Raw genomic sequence first — 18,349 nt, 5'->3', positions numbered from 1 at the left:
TGTCAGCAACCATCCTGAAACACCTGAAACGGTGTCAATTTTAGCAGTCTGGGGACCACTCCAGAAGTCTCAGAAATACAAGTATGATGTCCTTCTCCCTTCTGCACGGCCACTGCACACAAAGTGAGTTGTCAGAGAGCTACATCGCATCAAAAAACCCTCCAGCTTTCACAGAGGAATTACTATGGAGCTTTCAGAGAGAGATGACACCCAAGTTGTACAAGCTGAGGTTTAACATATACCTTCCCACCAATAAACACACCTCACTCACCAAACTGACTGAGAGGCACAGGTGCTCCATTCCCACCTTGATCCAAAGTATTGGTTAGACAGCATTCAGCAAATCACACTTAAGTCTACAAAGGGGACCCAGACCCAGCTTGCAAGAAACAGAGCCTTTGAGCTTCAAGCCAGCAAAGCCAGAGGTACTTATAGTCTGTCGATTTTCTGTGTGTCTGTGATTTTGGAAACACTCAGAAGCCTCATGCTGTTAGCAAAGCTGAACAACTCAGCGTTTTTTTTCATACCTCAGCCCTGGGAGGATCAAAAAGTTTGATAGTCTTCTAAGTGGTTCATAGGTGGTACAGAATGTGTTAGGTGAGCTAACTGGGCAAATCCCTCAAAGTGGGCACTTACCTTTCTTTTAAGGAAGAGGTGGAGCGTTCCCTCATCCTTATACTCCGTAGCTAATAGTTAGCACATCAGCTTCTGAGGGAAAAGACCTTTTTCAAGGGTCCTTACTTCCATTTAAAGCGAAACAGAGCAACAGGTGACAGAACAGGAATAAATGACGGTCTGCAGGGGGTCTGTGTGCTTCTCAGCAAAGGTCAAGCAAAGTCCCTCCACCTGTTTGCCACAGTGTCAGGAATGGGGCCACTGCAGACTTGAACATGCCAGGCATTAGCCCAGTACTGACTGGGTTTCATCTGGGACACAGACCCTGCCCCTTGAGAAGCTTCATGTGCCAAAAGGGCTGTGGGAACATCCCCACGAATCATCACAGAGCCACCCCCCTTGGAAGATGCGCTCTTTGTTTTCACCGTGTCATCTCTTCCTGAACCACACAATATTTTCAGGGGGGGCTGTGCCAATTCATTTATTACAACCAGTTCACCATTTTGTAGCGAAGTATGAAGCAGCATTATTAAAAGATGTATCTTAGGATGTTCGTTCTATCGTTTTTAAGCGTCCTCTGGAGATGTGAAAACATGGCTAGAAAAAATAACTTCGATGTGCTGCCCCATTTCAACGCTGGAGTTTTGCCTTGCATGTTAATGTGTATGTTTTCATGCCTCAGCTACACTAACTGTGCTCCTTTCCTGTTTCTATTTATTTTGGGAGCAATATATGTTTACTAAATCAGTTGAAAAGTGTTAATGATCAGTTCATAGAATACTAATGTGGATTCAAATTACTTTCACATGAATCAAGACAAATTAAAAAATACTATTTGATCATAAACTGCTTCAAATCCATGTCACAAGAATTCTAAGATCTCAAAGTGAAGATTTCTTTTATTTCCATTTGGTTAAGATCTCATTAGATATTTAAATTGATCAAAAAGGTGTGGGGAGACAAGAACGCATGGATTATCCACGGTTCATGTAGCAAAGAGAATGGATAAACTCTCTGTGTGTGTGTAAGTGTGGTAAGGGGGAGGGTATCAAAACCAGTTGCACCACAAGCAGTGTCTCTTCCATGTGCCTGAAAAGGAAGAAAGAGACCTGTAAGTGCAGGCAAAAGAACTGTGACATGGGCACAAGCCAGCCCTGACTGGTAGCATATTATTCAGCCCTGAGAAATAGATGTGATACCTGAGGACTGGTAACCCACATGGACAGCGGCTCAAAATATTTCCAACAGAAATTTTTATTGCATCTCATAAAATTCACTGAAATTGAAGTTACCCAAAGATAAACCAATTTTGGTGACACTACAGCTTGATCCTGCCTTGATCTGAAAGGTGGTTGTGTTTCAGAACTGCCTTTTTCAGGTGTGTCTTACAGTCTAAAGGCAGGAACTTCCAAACTGTGAAATTCCCACAGGTTTTAGTTTGGAGGAGAATAACCCAATTTGGTGACCTCCACTGGGGAAAAGCAGACAGCTCAGATGTTGCAGCACACGTGCTGGTTGGGAGCTGTGTGCTAGCTAAGAGCAGATGCCGTGCCCACCGGCCATACCTACTCACAGGTGACAAGGAACACACAACCTCTGGCAAGCCAGGCTTCATAGTTCTGCTGCTCACAGAAAGCCTTTTTCCCCCCCCCCATCTGTTAAAATCTGCCCTTTTCCAGGCTCCCAGAAGTTGGAAGTTAACCTCTTAGTGCTTTGTCACACAGGAATAAACGTGCAGAACACTTCCTATGTGGATGCATCATGATAATACAGATGGTGGCTTTGCTGAGCAGGTCAAACGAGCATCACTGAGCAGATCAATATTGGAGGGTAAAACCAGCTTTGCTAGGTAAACTCAATGGTTGTCCTGAATTGCCTTTTAGGAATGTAAGGCAGGATGTCAGGCTGGGTTTGTCTCCTCCACTATAATTTTGCAGAGACCAGGTAGAACATTCAGCTGTTCCTTTACTCTCTCTTTTTTTTTTTTTAAATATATACAGAAATTTACTTTATCATGGGTATTTTATGCATGACAATTAAGACTCATCTAGGAAAATATCAGCAGGAATAAGCTCTCCAACCTACTCTGTTTCATTCAAGACAATTTTATCTAACTGACTTTTAACAAATTTAAAACATTGCCCACATCTACTCCAGCTATGAGGCACTGGTAATCAAGTCAAGCACCATTGACTATGAGAATAGTGAACTGTATAAAATGACTTCTCAGCATTATGTAGTGTCAGAGCACGATTTAAATAACACGTTCATTATTCAAGGTCTCATAATTCGTACGTATAGAAATAGATACAGGGAGATGAAAGAGGCTTTCAAGCTCCCAACAGTTAAATAAATAAGCAACCTGTATCATTACAACTGTACTGCAGAGGCTTTAAATACCTGATAGGTTGCTGGAAAGCCTTTTTCAAATGAAATGCAATAATACAAAGTGCTAATTTAAGATGAGAGGTGCACATACAGTAGTGACGGCTGTTACACGTTGACGTTGCTTTTTAAAGGAATGAACAGAAGATTTGAGAGAAACTGTGCCTTTTGAGGAGGAATCTCAGACATTATTATTATGTTGATGTACCAAAGGGCTCTTACAATTGCAGTTCCAGAAATCTAGTATTAAAGTCATGCTCTTTTCTATAACTTTAGGGGCTGTTGGTGTTTGTTCCTGTGCAAGGTGGAATTTATTGCAGAGGTTATTGTCCTGATTTTCATATGCATTTAGAAGATTTCAGAGCGAAATCATTGCAATCACATTCTACCTGACACTTCTGGTAGGAGCAGAGTTGAACAAGAGTGTTCTACAGCTTTTTTAATAGTACTCAAACCCAGTCTCAGAGAATTTCCTGTAGCTCAATAATTTCATGTTATGAAATGGCTGCCCCATCCCTGGAAGTGTTCAAGGCCAGGCTGGATGAAGCTTTAGGCAACCTGATCTAGTTGAAGTTGTCCCTGACAAGATGAACTAGATACTCTTTAAAGTCCCTTCCAATAGAAATAGTTCTGTGAGTCTATGATTCTGTTTAACAAAGACAAACCAAATGACAAAAAGACAAACACAAAAGAAAAAAACAACCAAGTTTCACCCCTCAATTCTTGCCAAAGCAAAAGAATTTCATAAGTCTTTCCTACACCTGACACTTGGGCCCACTTGGGCCCTGTTGTCTGTGCCTGCTGCATTTAAATTGTGAGTGAGAGACAGATTTATGCCATGCTGTTAAGCATCAAGTATCTCAGCAGAAAACAGTTTCCCTCCTTTTCTCTAGACAGAGCCAGAGCAGACAGTTGTGTTCCCTTCCTTACTGAGGAACAGATGAGAATCGCTGTCCTCTTCTGACTGACACTGGAGCAAGCCTTTCTTTTGGCATTTCTGGGGCATTTCTGTGCTTACTGTTCACTCACCGCTGACCTCACAAAGCAGCCTTCCCAAAGGAAAACACTGTTTTCCTCACCTCAGAACACACAAGAAGGTCCCTGTGTTCCTCTTTCTGAGTAGTCCTCCCCAGACATCCATTTACCATTAAGGGCAGGGATTGAAAATATTCTTGATGCCTTATAAAGCTTTATTTTACCATTTCCCATCTTTACTGATACTACAAGCCTTGCCCTTTGTCTTTCAGTCTCAGACATGAATCTGTGGCCTGCCTACATCATTCCCTGAATTTCAACAAATTCTATTGCCTTGTCCAGTCCATACAACAGCCAGACAGCTGGAATCTTTCCACTGCCCTTTCCTGACTTTCTTCCTGTCTTTTATTTCACCATAGCACATGGAATTTGCTCTATAGTTTTGCCTTTTAGCATTATTACCACACCATATCCTATATGGAAGACATCCTCTCTTTCTTAACACTTCTCAATGTTACCAAGCCAGTGAAGCTTTAATCCAGTCTTTAGGCATTTCTACCACTGGTTCATGCCAAAACCTCATGTAGAATTTCTCTTCCACACTGATCACTTCTCCATACACAATCCTTCCTCAACAGTGGTTCGTGACTAAGGGGGAGATATTTCATATTTACCAAACTGCCTCTGTGTGTAAGGAGGATGCTACAACACTTTCCACAAAGTCCCACAGGCTGAATGGTCAGGAGATCACGATTCCAGGCATACTGTGGAAAACACTTCCCCTATAGGGCACCAGCAAGTACCTTAGTGCTGGTGCAAACTGGCTTTACTGAGGTCACCTGAACTGCAGGAAGTCGCAGTGGATTTGGCATTTTGCATCATCTGGCTATTAAAAAAAAAACCCACCAGGCCATGCCATTCGTTCAGTGAGCATATCCCATGTCCCCACGTTTCCTCTGCTGTCTGTGATGTTCTCTTGGGTAGCTGGGCTATGCACATGAACGTATCCCTGTAGGTCAGGCTCAAATCCATCCTTGCCCCGTGTCCTGTCTTGGAGCTATTAGTGGGAGATTCTTAGAGGACAAGAATAAGAAACAGGACAAATCAGAAATCCCTGTGCATCTCTCAGCTTCCAGCAATCAGCTGCTCAGAGGACTTTGAGCCAGAGTTTGCCACAGTAACATCATGTTAATAGTCCCCCATGGACCCATCGTCAGTGATACATCTTATTTTTTTGAACTTGTAACATCCCGTGGAACGAGTCCCACAAAATAATTATGCCCTGCATGACAAAAGTTTGTTTTAAATTCCCTGTGTGATTATAACATTGGAACCCCCTTAGGTCCTGTATTGTCAGAAACAATGCATTAGTCACTCCCTAATCACTTTCTCCATGACACTCATTATTGTGCACATCTCTGTCTTTTTTCCCCTTAGTGGATCCTCTGAAGGGTCTAGATTATTTACTCTCTCTATCTGTTATATTTCCCTCTACCTTCCTATCCCTTTGAAACACAGAAATCAAGCAAGTAGAGGATGGAAGATAAAGCACATTAGAAATGCCTGTGCCATAGATTTTAACAGTTTGATTTGACTTGCTTTGGTTGGGGCTAAATTGTACCTGGCAAGTAGACCCCCAGCACAAAAATCCAAATAAAAATTAAAATAGCATTGGCTAACAAATGGTAGTAGTAACAAATAGCCTAGTTCTTCAAGGAATAAAGTGAAACAAAACAATAAAATAAACAGGTGGAAGAAAAAAAATAATCACAAGATAATTTCCAAAACTAAACAGCCAGTTCTTATCCCCAGCATCTAGTGAAAGCTGCTTTGCTCTGGGAGAAAATTCCTGAGGTTTACCACTTCAGGGGAATGAAAAATAAAGGGAAATGCAGAGTTGACTCTCGAGGTCTCTGTGATACAGTAGACAATTGCATCTGCTCTGCTATTGACCCTTTGAACAGGGTTTCAGAAAATCCATGCATTTAAGAAACACTACATGACAGCTTATTACTTCCTAGAACTGTCACATCTCTGGCTGCAAGTGACTCAGCTGAACAAATATCAGCTCATACATTATCATGTATCTGTGAACAACAAGATTGGTTTTCTTATGCATGGTCAGCACAACACTTTTTCTCTTCTGAAGGAGGAAAAAAAAAAAAAGATATATTTAGGCTGAACAGCTCAGTATTTTCATAAAATGCTTCTCGAAGCAGCTGCACCTCTGGACAATTAGAAAGCACCTGTCTAAGAATTTGGGTTCCTCAGCAGTGCTTGCTTTGTGCTGGCAAACTCTTCCATTCCTCCCTAATGCCATTCCTCTCTGCCATCTCTTCACTAAGACAGAGAATGTTTGCAGTCACAATTAGCCAAGGGGAGGTAAAATCCCAGCAAGGATGCGACAGCCTTCAGTCCCTTCTGAGGCTGAGTCTCCCACAGCCGATGTGACCATTGCCCAACTGCCTTGTTCTGACATGCTTTTTTTCTTACTCTTTTTTTTTTTCCCCAGTGAAACAAAAATTTCTCATTAAAAAAAAAAAAAGTTTTAAAAAAAAGGCTTTTATACAGCAGCCAGTAACCAATTCAACAGCCAATAATTAAGGCAGCTTCTCTGGGATCTGGAATGGCCTTCTAACTAAGAATTAGTACCCTTAATGACCTATAGAGTTAAGCAACCAAGCCCTCGTGTGGTGTACAGCCCCTGTGCAGGTGACAGAGATCCAGACAAGCTGCCAATAATTATGCAAGAACACGCTCCCACGTAACCTGCCCAGCGTAACAGAAAGCATTGCTCTTTTCTTTGATCTTTTAAGTCAGTGGATATTTGGATATTCTTCGAGGAAACACCGATATGCCAAGTCTCCTCTGTTATCATTAAGAAAACATTAAACAGGTTAAGCAGGTGCCTCTCGTTCTGCTGCCTTTACTAATCTAAAAGTGCATCTGTCAATTGACAGGCAGATATGGCAAAATCCACGAAATATGTGTGTGAAAACAACTTCTTTCCCTAAGCTTCCAAACAGAGATGCTGTTACTTATTTGTTACTTAATCAGCGTTTCAGATTCCTTCTCAAGCAGTAAAGAACTTGCACCTCACCCCAGTGAACATCCACCCCACAGGAGATGCAAACCCCGAGTGTTGCCATCTCCTAAGGGCAAAATGCACCTGGCTGGACTCCAGGGCCCTCCTACCATCCAGGCTACCTCAGATTCATGTTATGGGTCCAAACCAAGAAGAATGACTTACTATATGTCAAAGGCATCCAGACAGAGGCTTTTGACTTCCACACATTCTTTCCTTCCTTCTTGCTCTCACCTTTAGAACTGAGCACAGTTGTTTTCTCACACAACAGCTACAGGATGGAAAAGGGATCAGACCCAGCCAGCACGGGTTTAGGAAGGGCAGGTCCTGTCTGACCAACCTGATCTCCTTTTATGATCAGGTGACCCACCTGGTGGATGAGGGAAAGGCTGTGGATGTGTCTACCTGGACTTAAGCAAAGCCTTTGACACTGTCTCCCATAATATACTCCTGGAAAAGCTGGCAGCCCAGGGCTTGGACAGGGGCACTCTGTGCTGGGTCAGGAACTGGCTCGAGGGCCAGGCCCAGAGAGTGGTGGGGAACGGAGCTGCATCCAGTTGGGATCTGGTCACTAGTGATGTCCCCCAGGGACCAGTGCTGGGCCCAGTCCTGTTTGATATCATTATTGATGCAGGTCCAGAGAAGAGCAACTAGGCTGGTGAAGGGACTTGAGCATACGTGCTGTGAGGAGAGGCTGAGGGAGCTGGGGTTGTTTATCCTGGAGAAGGGGAGGCTCAGGGGTGACCTCATCACTCTCTACAACTCCCTGAGAGGAGGTTTTAGCCAGTTGGTCTCTTCTCCCAGGCAGCTCTCAGTAAGACAAGAGGGCATGGTCTCAAGCTCTACCAGGGGAGGTAAAGGTTGAGTATTAAGAAAAATTTTTTACAGAGAGAGTAATCAGAAATCATTGGAATGGGCTGTCCAGGGAGGTGGTGGATTCTCTGTTCCTGGAGGTTTTTAAGATAGGAGACTGGATGTGGCACTGAGTGCCATGGTTTGGTAAACAAGGCAGTGTTCGATCAAGGGTTGGACTTGATGATCTCGGGGGTCTTTTCCAGTTGGTTCTATGATTCTATGATCAACAGAATTGATGCTGATTTGAAAGATAGGCATCCTCAGGCCAGCCTAACTACATGAGAAGCCAGTACTGGCAGGCTAGTGATGGTGTGAGGGGACAGAATCACAGAATCATTTAGGCTGGGAAAGACCTCTAAGACCGAATCCAGCCATTAAGTCAACACTGCCAATTCCACCACTAAACCACGTCCTTAAGTGCCACATCCACGTGCCTTTTAAATACCTCCAGGGATGGTGACTCCACCACTGCCCTGGGCAACCTCTTCCAATGCTTGATAACCTTTTGGTAAAGAATTTTTTTTTTCCTAATATCCAATCTGAACCTCCCCTGGTGTAACTTGAGGCTGCTTCCTCTTGTCCTATTGCTTGTTACTTTGGAGAAAAGACTGACATGGAAGATGACTTCTCCTCTCTGGTGGGAATTTTTAAGAGACTTCTATGGAACTCGTTCACAGAGTATGGTGATGGGAGAAGGCAAAGAAACCATTTGGATTAGGAACTCAAACTAAAACGACCCTTTGGACAACTTACCACTGGTTGGAATAAAAGAAAAATGTTGAAAAATGAGAGCATAATGCCTAGTCAGTAGATGGGAAGTATATTTTTTTTTTAACAAGCTGACATAATTTTTTCATGTGTCAAAAAATTCAGTTGTAAAAAATAATTGCATTTATATTTTGAGTTCATATTTTTTTAAAAGTTTTTGCATTACATTCTGTTAAAGAACAGCTCAACTCAAAATTTTTAAGAGTAAAATGTATTAAAAGCTGACAAAAGCACTGTTATTGGTCATCATATCTGAATGTGGGTGTATCAAATAGTATTTCCAGTGTTTCTACTGTTTTTTAAAAAATGTCTTTTGACTACATTCAGAACAGGAATTATGAAAATATATTTATCTGTCCAGGAGAGAAAATACTTCAAATATTTTAAATTGTCTACTTTAAAGATATGTAAAGGAAAAAAATTCACCAAATAACCAATGGAGAGGTTGGGATTGGTCAGTTATAATGTGCTATTTGAATCAGCTTGTAAAATGAAGTAATATTTTAAAAAAGGTTTTAATACAGGCAGACACGAAGTCAGATATGTCAGAAGAGAGAATGTAGGTCACACTAACAACACAGAACACCATATCCTGAAAGGCAGTGACACTGAAAAGGACTTCAGAAAATCAATTTACCATGAATTCCCTATGCAATCTATGGGCTAAGGTTAATGCAATACTTGCATGATTATGCAGGAGACCATGATATTACAGGTATGTATCACTGATGGGACCAGCATGGCTATGTCCAGTTCTGGTATCCAATCTTCACATAATGATGATTCTGGAATACTATGCAAGGGAATCAAGAATGAGTCACTAAATAACCTGAAATTGTAGAAGCCTTACCTGTGCATAACATACTGACCACCCCCAGGAAAAGGGCAGGGATAACTCTCCACAGTGTCACTGAAGTGCTGGGAAGGGAAAGTCCTGACACCAGCGGACTTGCAATTAGGGAGCAAAGTCACAAAAGTAAGTAATTAAGACAGAGAAGGTAGACAAATTCAGGTTGGGAAAAAAAAAAAAACACCTGTGTGTTCTTTTAAAAAGCAAAATAAGGGTTAGGTTAAAATTAGGTGCTTGAGAGCATTGGATATAATAAGCTGATGTCTTTTCAGCAAGAATGAGTGCCCTTACAAAGGATACACTGCAGCTTGTCTGCGACCTGGGGCTGAAATCACATGACTGGCATGATACAAGAAATAACACTAGATGTTCTGAATAACCATAAAGCCTCAAAATCATAATACATTCACTAGAGTATGAATATTTTGACACAAAGAGGAAGCAGAAATCAAGGAAAAATAAATGTTTACATGGTCAGCTGTTTACCAATTAGCTTTCAAAGCAGAGGAACCCCCAGCAGGTGAAACCAAAACAAAAATACACATGCTACTGTCTTTAAAAATGCAAGATGGAAATTAGATCTGGGGAGAAAAAAAATTTTTTTTGACTGTTTGCTTGTGAAAAAAAAGCAACACTTTCTTTCATGCACACAGAGGCACAAAGCCAAGAGGCAGAAGGACTGAAGGAGGGACAAATGAGTATTTCAGGATGATGTGTTCAAAGATCCCAAATATTTTATTTACACCTGTATTCAAAAGAGGATTTTAAGCTGTCATTTCAGCATGTTATTCTCCCATGTAAAGAAAATAAATCAATATTAAAGACTGTTACCAAGGCAGTAAGTGCTACAGCATTTGCATTTAGGAGCAACAGATCTCCAGAACTGGCTTGTGTGCATGCAAATATTTTCAAGGAAGTGTCGAAGGAACTAATTAAAAACCCCTACATCCTTGCTCATTACCATCAGCTGCTGGAAAGCTGCAAGCTGCTATGTGAGTATTAGCTTCAAAAAACATGTTGAGCCAGCCTGGAAAATTTCAGCCTGGTAAACTTTACCACCAGGAAAACAAAACTCTCAAAATAAAAATAAAGTATGAAAAGAACCAGACTGTCATTATATAGAAGAGTGAGAATAGTGCAGAGTTTTAGAAAAGAAAATAAGGCTCAGAGTGTAACCAACTGCCTCAAGTACAAGCATATCTGATTAATCTAGTGCTCTTTCTGAAAACAGCTGATAGCCCTCATCACAAAAAGTGACAAAGGGAACAAAACCAACTTGGGAAGTAAAAATCACCAAAGAAGAAGAAGAAGAAAAGGCTTTCAACTGCTTTGACAATGAGGTGACTCAAAGAACTGTGTTAGGTACAGCGCCGTTTAAAATGTTAGCAAACAGGAGAAGGGGCTTAAAAATCCAGCCGATAACACTGGAATTTGATACAATTATTGAGGCTTGTCCAATATTATGAGAATATCAGGAACCGCTTCTGAAGGACCGAAAAAACTAACTAAACAAGCAAAGTGATGGCAAACGAAGGTCACGGGGGAGAGAGACGTGTGAATGCATATTGGAAAGAATTTCTCCCATGCATCTGTGCTAAAAGGCCAGCACTGCCACCGCCTTCGAGCTCATACAAAACCGTGTTTGTGGGCAGTGCTATTGACGGGGCTGGAGGAGCCCTGGAAGGAAACGAAACGCTCGTCTGGATCAGGACCTCCGCTGAATCTGCGGCCGTTGTGGGGGGAGGTGGGACGGAGCAAAACCGTGGGCAGCTGGCCGACAATCTGTCCATGTGCAAGAGCAGGCAAAGAAATAAAGCAAAACAAAACATGTTCCTTCTGCTCCACCATAAACAACTCGGCCGCGAAAAGAAAGACGAGGTGCAGACCAAGCCAGGAAACAGCGAGGCCATTACAATTTCATTTTGTAAAGGAGTGGTTTGGCCTTTCTGCTCAGCATAGCCCAAGGAATTGCAGAAATGAAATGGGTCCCAGAAGAGGCCACAGAAATGATTAGCTTGCTGAGGAGAGAGCAGAGGGAGGCTCACCCCCGGTGACGCATCCGTCCGCTCCCTGCAAGAGCCGAGCCGGGATCAGGAGACCCTGGTAAGGAGCTGGAGAAAACTACCCCAGGGAATTACCCCAGGGACTCAGGAGAGGTTGGAGGAGGTACGTGGTGGAGTCACGTTTTCCTGCAGTGCTCCCAGCCCCTGCGGAGAGGCCTTGCCCCAGGGAGACTGCAAGCCCTCACGACCCCAGGATGGGCATCAGAACCCCACTGTGAGGACCACAGCTCAGAGAGCCAGGCTGGCACGGGTGTCTCCATCCTCTCATGCAAGAAAGACCCACCAGCACAGGAGATTTTGAAGCCAGGGTAAGGGCCAAGTGCCTTAAGCAGTCCACTACTGTAGCTGAACTCCAGAGATTCTGGAATAATATTGGGCTCATTTATGTGAAACGTGGGCTTTGTGCAAGCCTGGACGTCTGACTACACAACAAGTTGTAAGATTAAACCAAAAGGTTCTATCTTCATAATGGAAAAAATAACATTTTATCACAACTAAGTTTCTGAAGATGTTAGTGACAAATCACAAATTGTTCAGTATTTTCTGCTATAACGAGCAGATACAGAACAGAATAAGGAAATATCTGTGTGTTTCACATTATGCTTTTATGTACTGCGCGCTGAGCTCGCCTAAGAGCTAAACGGCATCTGATTTGTGCCTAACAATAAATAGAAAAAAAAGGATTGCCAATTAAGAATGTGGGGCAGCTATTTTTAACGAAATGTTTTCAAACTTTTGGCTAAGTACGAGAGAAAGGCAGTGCCATCTGTCGGGGAAACGCGGCCGGTTCAGGGACCGCTCGGGCTCGGCGCTGCTGCGCCTTGGGGAGAACAAAAGCCCGGTCAGGCTCAGGGATAAGCCCGGCTTGACGCGGGATAAACTTTTGCTGATGAATAGGAAGAAGAGGTAAAACAACCCGGACGGATTCACTGTGTAAAACAGCGGCTAGCAGGTGTGTTTAACACCTTGGTGCTCCTTCTCAGCTGCAGTTTCAGGTGCGCGGAGGCCGGACGTGGGACACGGGGTGGTGGAGCGAGGAAGGCAAGAAAAGCCACATCAGGGTAAATCCACACCACTTTGGCCACCGAAGCAGCCACGGAAACGTTCCTTCCTTGCCGTTTCATGAGTCAGCACTTCCAGCGTCAAGACTTTACACTCGAATTGAAAGATGCACGGGAGGAAGACGATCTGAGCTCCACAAAGGGCTAAGATGGCAAGCTTAGGTGCTCTGTCAAGGACTGGGGCTGGGGCAATTTTTACTCATCATTTCCACACTGTTAGTGGTTTCACTTTAAATATGCAGCAGTCAAATGGTTGCAGGTTTCAATAGTTGCACCGAATTTGAAAGCCAGTGTATTTAACATTTAAATACACTGCATGCACCTTATGAATTATTTACTTACACCAGCCTTCCCAGAGATGTAGGGATATTCTCACACCCACACACGCATAGCAGCACAAACACATCTAGGTATATCAGCTGAGTCTTCTAGCTAATCATGCTTTTCTGTAGCAATTTAGCACGTTGCTATTTTCATTTACAGGTCAGGGTGGGTAGTGGATATCAAATATGGACATTTTTTTTTTTTGCCCAGTGAGGGACTGACACATAGGCTAGAATCACGTTGATGGTTATTCAACAGAACTGCAGTAGCCGCTATTTTTGCTCCATTCCCACAGCAGCAATAAAACAGGAGCACAAAACAGAAAGTGACACACCAGATACATTGAACAGCAGCTGCCCTTAAAATCCGAGCAGTCCCCATGGACTGATTTGCCATTTGCAAACGCCTGTTTTTTTGTTGTTTTTTTTTTTCTCCCCCACCTCTACTAAGGGGGTGTAATTAAAGAAGAGGGGGGAAAAATAAATGGGATCATACGAGCAGAAAGAGCAAAGAGAAAACAGTGAGAACAAAAATATGTGATCGTGCTCTGGGAGATGTGTGGAAAGGAACTCATCAGTGAGGTGCTTTCTTTAAGAAAAAATTATCAAAAATAGCAGGTGGACAGGCTCCTGCTGCACTGTCCAGTCCTTGCCTGATTAGTAAAGAAAATTAATTTTTTAGTTGATATCAAAGCAAGAAGTTGTCTATGAAAGCCACATAAATAGTGAAAGCACAGGGTAGATGTGCCCTTGGGCAGGATTAATGTATAGACGAGCTTTTGGAAAAGCATATTTTTCTTTTTTAAACAGGTAAGTGCATTTTGAACAGCAAGTATTTTGAAGCAGGAAGACTTACTTTTATGGTGTTCCATGCTGCCTTGTTTTAAGTATTGCACATCCTAAGATATGGAATGAAAAAAGTACTTCTCTGGTGCCAAAGTGGAGCAGGGCTTGAAAGAACACAAAAGTACCATTTAACTTGTAAGAGGTGCACTCTGAGCTTTTTTTTTCCAGCTGAACTCTGTAAGTGTGCAAAATCCAAGAAACAGAATATTAATCTTTGATGAAGCAAACCTAAAACTGTGACTGCAATCATAATCATATTGTATTCAAATGCCAGGGCCTCTTTCTGAATCAATTCACTGGGAGTATTCTGTGGAGCAATATTCCATGGGCAAACTGAACTAACCTCCACTTTCAAACTCAAGATGATACACAGGCTGACCAGAACCAGAACTGGAGCTAAAAATATTCAATGACCATATCACTGCAGAGCTTGTGATAGCAGTCTTTTTTTCATAAAATATGTTCACAGATATGTCATCATCATCTGCTGTCAGACTACTGGCAAATAAAGACTTACAACTTTCCCTGCATTTTTCACATCTCTGCTTGTTCCAGCAGTAACATTGCCTGCTTGCCTTTTATTTACCATGTCTGGCATGTTCTAGTAATTCTCTGTCATGCTAAGATCTTGTGCCCTCAATATTTGTTTGCTTGGCTTTTTAAAACAGATGTACAGCAATTTCTCTTATTTTTTTTCTTCTCTCCCCTTCCCCCATTATCTACATTACAGTTATTTCTTCTGATTTAGGAAGGACAGGAATCCCTTTCTATATCCTGCACACACCCTCAGCAGTTTAAGACTCGAGTCATCCTTTTATTTAATATCAACAAACAAACCAGCCAGATTTGATCCTGGTTGAAAATGTAACTATCAGCATCCTAAAGCTCAGCTGAAAAGGCCTGTCCCCAGTACTTCTAGCCATGGGATCTGGAAACACTTCCAAGCTGCTATGACTCTTGTGCCTGCATGTCAGAATGAGCCCCAAGCCTTAATCTCCTCTTATTCTTTGATTTTCACTGGGAGAAGGCCAAGGTGTGCAGGTTAGGAACATGCCAGAGCATGCTCTAAAAGGTCTGAATGATCTGAACAATGAGGCATTGGGACTACAGGGTACAGGCACAGAGAATGATATGGATTTTGCTATTTGCAGCATTGGAATGGGGCCTTTTTTTTTTGCCCAAAATGTAGGAATTTGCAGTACAGAAAATTAATTTCCAAAGGGTGAGAGCAAGTGAGTATTAACTAAGATTAGTGGCTGGTAGCCACTACTAGAATTCTTTCATCACACCCACATAAGCCACAGTTTTTCCTCCACAATCTATTATTCTATGCAGTCAGACCTAGAACAGCAAGAAAGGTAAATAAATATGTGCAGAACTTCACAAGTCGGTGGAATGACACAGAACTGTGGTAAGATGTGCACTGTCAATGTTCACAAGGCTCAAAGCCATCCACCAGTAAATTCCATTTGCTTAGGCAAGATATACCAACCACGCAGATTTTAAGGCACTGAGTTAGTTTCCCTGATGCTGATGGGGATTTTAACCTTAGTCAAGGAAGTGTCTGGGCTTGAAGGAGCCTGAAGACACCAATAATCACCAGCAGGTGATGAGTGTCTGTGTTGAATGATCCCATTTAAAATCCTGCCAGGCATCTATTTGCCTCTTCAGCTCCTTAGTTACTTTTGTGTATCTGGCCTTTGTTATTTGGAGAGTCTTTGGTTTATTCTTCTTTCTATAGTCTTTTGTCTTTGAAGGATTGATTTATTGCTATCTGATATGAGCTACATAATCCAACAAAAATGCCTTGTCTCAACAGTTTATAGTTCTGCTTAAGATTTATGTTTCATCCATCCTTCCAAGGAAAGTACTTGCTTTTTCCTCTTTACGATTTTAAATGTTTGCCTATTCAGAAATCAAATCCTCTTCTAGGAGAGGAAATTAACTTAAAGTCTGATTCACTTTAAAGTCTGAGACAGCTCAGTTTAGGATGTGCATTTTTGTAACATAAAAACCACACACATTCCCTGCTATCCATGTTCCCCAGTGCACTTTTCCCAATGCACTTGAATTGTTTCTAGCCCTCACTCCAGATCTTCCTCAGAAATTTCTCATTTTTCCCCAAACTTTTCTTTTTGCTGTTTCACCTTATTTATAACACTATGGCCAACACAATTTTTTTATTGGTTTCACCTTGTCTTCAACTCTGTCTTGAACCTCTTCCACACCTTGGGATGAGTGTTGTATCTTTAGCCCACACATAATTGTCTCCTTAATTATTTAATCTCTTACCCACCACCTTTCACTCATCCTGAAAAACCCCTTTCTTCAATTCCCTCCTAAAAACAGATTCTGCACGAAAATCCCCGTGAAAGCAAATGCTGGGAAAGAGAATCCTGTGGAAATTAAAAGCTTATGAAAAATCAGGTGCCCTTTATATGGAGCCCTTGACTCCCGTATTTAGCTGTGCTTTTCTTGCCTCAGCTACTCGTCCTCAAAGGTGTCAGAAGTTCTGCAGCCTCTGCGTTCCTCAGCAGAAGGCACAGATGCTTTGATGTCTCTTAATGATTAACCCACTAATTTGGATGCCATTGATCTCTGCAGCAGTGCTTACTACGCACAAAATATGATAAAAAAGACCCCCCCCTTTAAAAATGTTTAATATTATGTTTCATTTCAAACAAGTATATCTGATTAAGGGAGTCAGTTCAATTCCTCCCACAGTTTGCATCTAAAGCTTTTTAAGGGTTGTAATAATCTTCTATAGCTAAAAAAAAAGAGCGATGACTTAACATTAGGTGTGCAAGCAAATATTTTTAACCCCACAGCACAAACAAGGGTGGGCAGGTAGGCTTTATTGCTCTCAGCGAAGCTACATATGGGATTTCTGATGCGATCCTTAACATTTACTGCCACTGTCAATCCAACATCTGCTGCTACCATATTGGACTGTGAATATTTCAGATCAACAACTGAAATCCAGATGTGTTTGTGTCATGAGCTCTACGCACTCTACTTGAAATGATTTGTCTTCAAAAAAAAAACACCAGAATTAGGGATGCACTCACGCTTGCAGCGCTATCCTGAAATGTTCCTCGTGCACAGCAGAGCTTTGGTGGGAGGACTCAGCCACCTGGGTCCAAAGTTACCCAAAGTTCTCTTTGGGCAAGAGGCGTGTGCAGATGGGGCTCCCTCCTCCCTTCTCGGTGCAACAGCTGGAGGTAGAAGACAAACCACCATCACACTCCGTGCCGTTATTATCCCCACTTCTAATTTGATTCTCTTGCGCTTAACCCCCTAAATTTTTACTGCGTAGTCTCCCTTTTAAGGATGGCGCAATATACGGGCACAAAATCACCAAAAGCCATGCTTATTTTTTCCTCATGTCTCTCTACTGAGTAATTTTTGAAAGAAAATGGTTGTTACAAGCAGTAACATTTCAATCTGCCATGCTTCAGCAAATAGGATTTCCACCCTGGTCAGTGGCTTCACCTTCCTTCCCTTTTGTAGGGGGAGTGGAAGGATGAGAGCTGGAGGAGAGCTGGAGGAGCAAAAGGGGCAGGATGGGCACATCACAAGGGGTTCATTTAAACATGGAGAATTCTAATACTATCTATACATCTCATACTTCAACGTCCTGCCCTAAAACAATGGAATGTTTCCTGTTACAACAGAGGAAAGCTGTTGTTAAGGCTTAACTCGTATCAGAACATCTTGAGTTTTTTCTGTTTTCTCCTCCCACCAACCCAGATAGGGTCCACATACACACATGGAGAGCCACACATCAAACTTTTAATCTGTATAGGAATCAAACATGGAGGCCTGGACACCAGCCCTCAACTTCCAAGGAAAAAAAAAATATTCACAGGTCAGACCCACTCTGGAGTTTAAAGTATTGCTGCTTTCAAAGGTTGTTGGTTTGTGCATGGCACTTCTCGTATTCTAAGGAGAATTTATATTTTCAGACACAAGCCAAAGCAAAGGTGCTTTTAAGAAAATGACTACAACCAAGCAGGAGTTTTTCTGACAAAAAAAAAAGCAACACTAGAAAATACTGATTCATGGAGACCTTCCTTTGTTTGGTTGGTTTTTTGTTTATTTGGGGGTTTTTTGTGTGTTTTTGTTTTGTTTTGTGGTTTTTGTTGTTGTTGGTTTTGGGTTTGTTGGTTTTTTTTGGTAGACAGAAGGTCAGAGAAATATTTTTCAGAACTCTAACTTTTTGTAAGAAAAGGCTGTAGAGAATAAACACATTACTGTATTCACCTGAGACACAGGAGACCCAGATTCGACTTAGAGCTTTACCTGATTTAATTTTGGCCTCAGCAAATCCCAGATGAATGTCTCAGTCAAGTGCATACATCTCAGCCTCTGGTATGGGCCCAGGGAATTTATGGAGTCTGGGAATGTAGAATGTTCCTTGGATACTCCTCAAGAGGGCATGACAACGGCAGGAGTGGGACCCAGATCTGCACAAATTTTGGGAAAGAAAAACAGGTGCAAAAAGAAATTTGCCCAAATGAAAT

At 42.1% G+C, this 18,349-nt stretch overlaps 1 long non-coding RNA gene across 1 annotated transcript; it reads right to left on the bottom strand.

Moving 5' to 3' along the window:
* Positions 1 to 311: 311 nt before the first annotated feature.
* On the bottom strand, positions 312 to 18,295 carry LOC114066783. Its single transcript, XR_003573240.1, has 3 exons — positions 18,129 to 18,295; positions 16,895 to 17,041; positions 312 to 356 (listed from the first exon to the last, which is right to left on the bottom strand). It is a non-coding gene; the product is annotated as an uncharacterized LOC114066783 (long non-coding RNA).
* Between the last annotated feature and the right edge of the window lie 54 nt (positions 18,296 to 18,349).

Source organism: Empidonax traillii, unplaced genomic scaffold (assembly GCF_003031625.1).
Source record: "Empidonax traillii isolate 1590-97213 ecotype Southwest subspecies unplaced genomic scaffold, ASM303162v1 scaffold811:size284403, whole genome shotgun sequence".
Classification (NCBI taxonomy): domain Eukaryota; kingdom Metazoa; phylum Chordata; class Aves; order Passeriformes; family Tyrannidae; genus Empidonax; species Empidonax traillii.
Note: the sequence above shows the minus strand (reverse complement) of the source record. Positions and strands in the feature narration are given on the sequence as shown.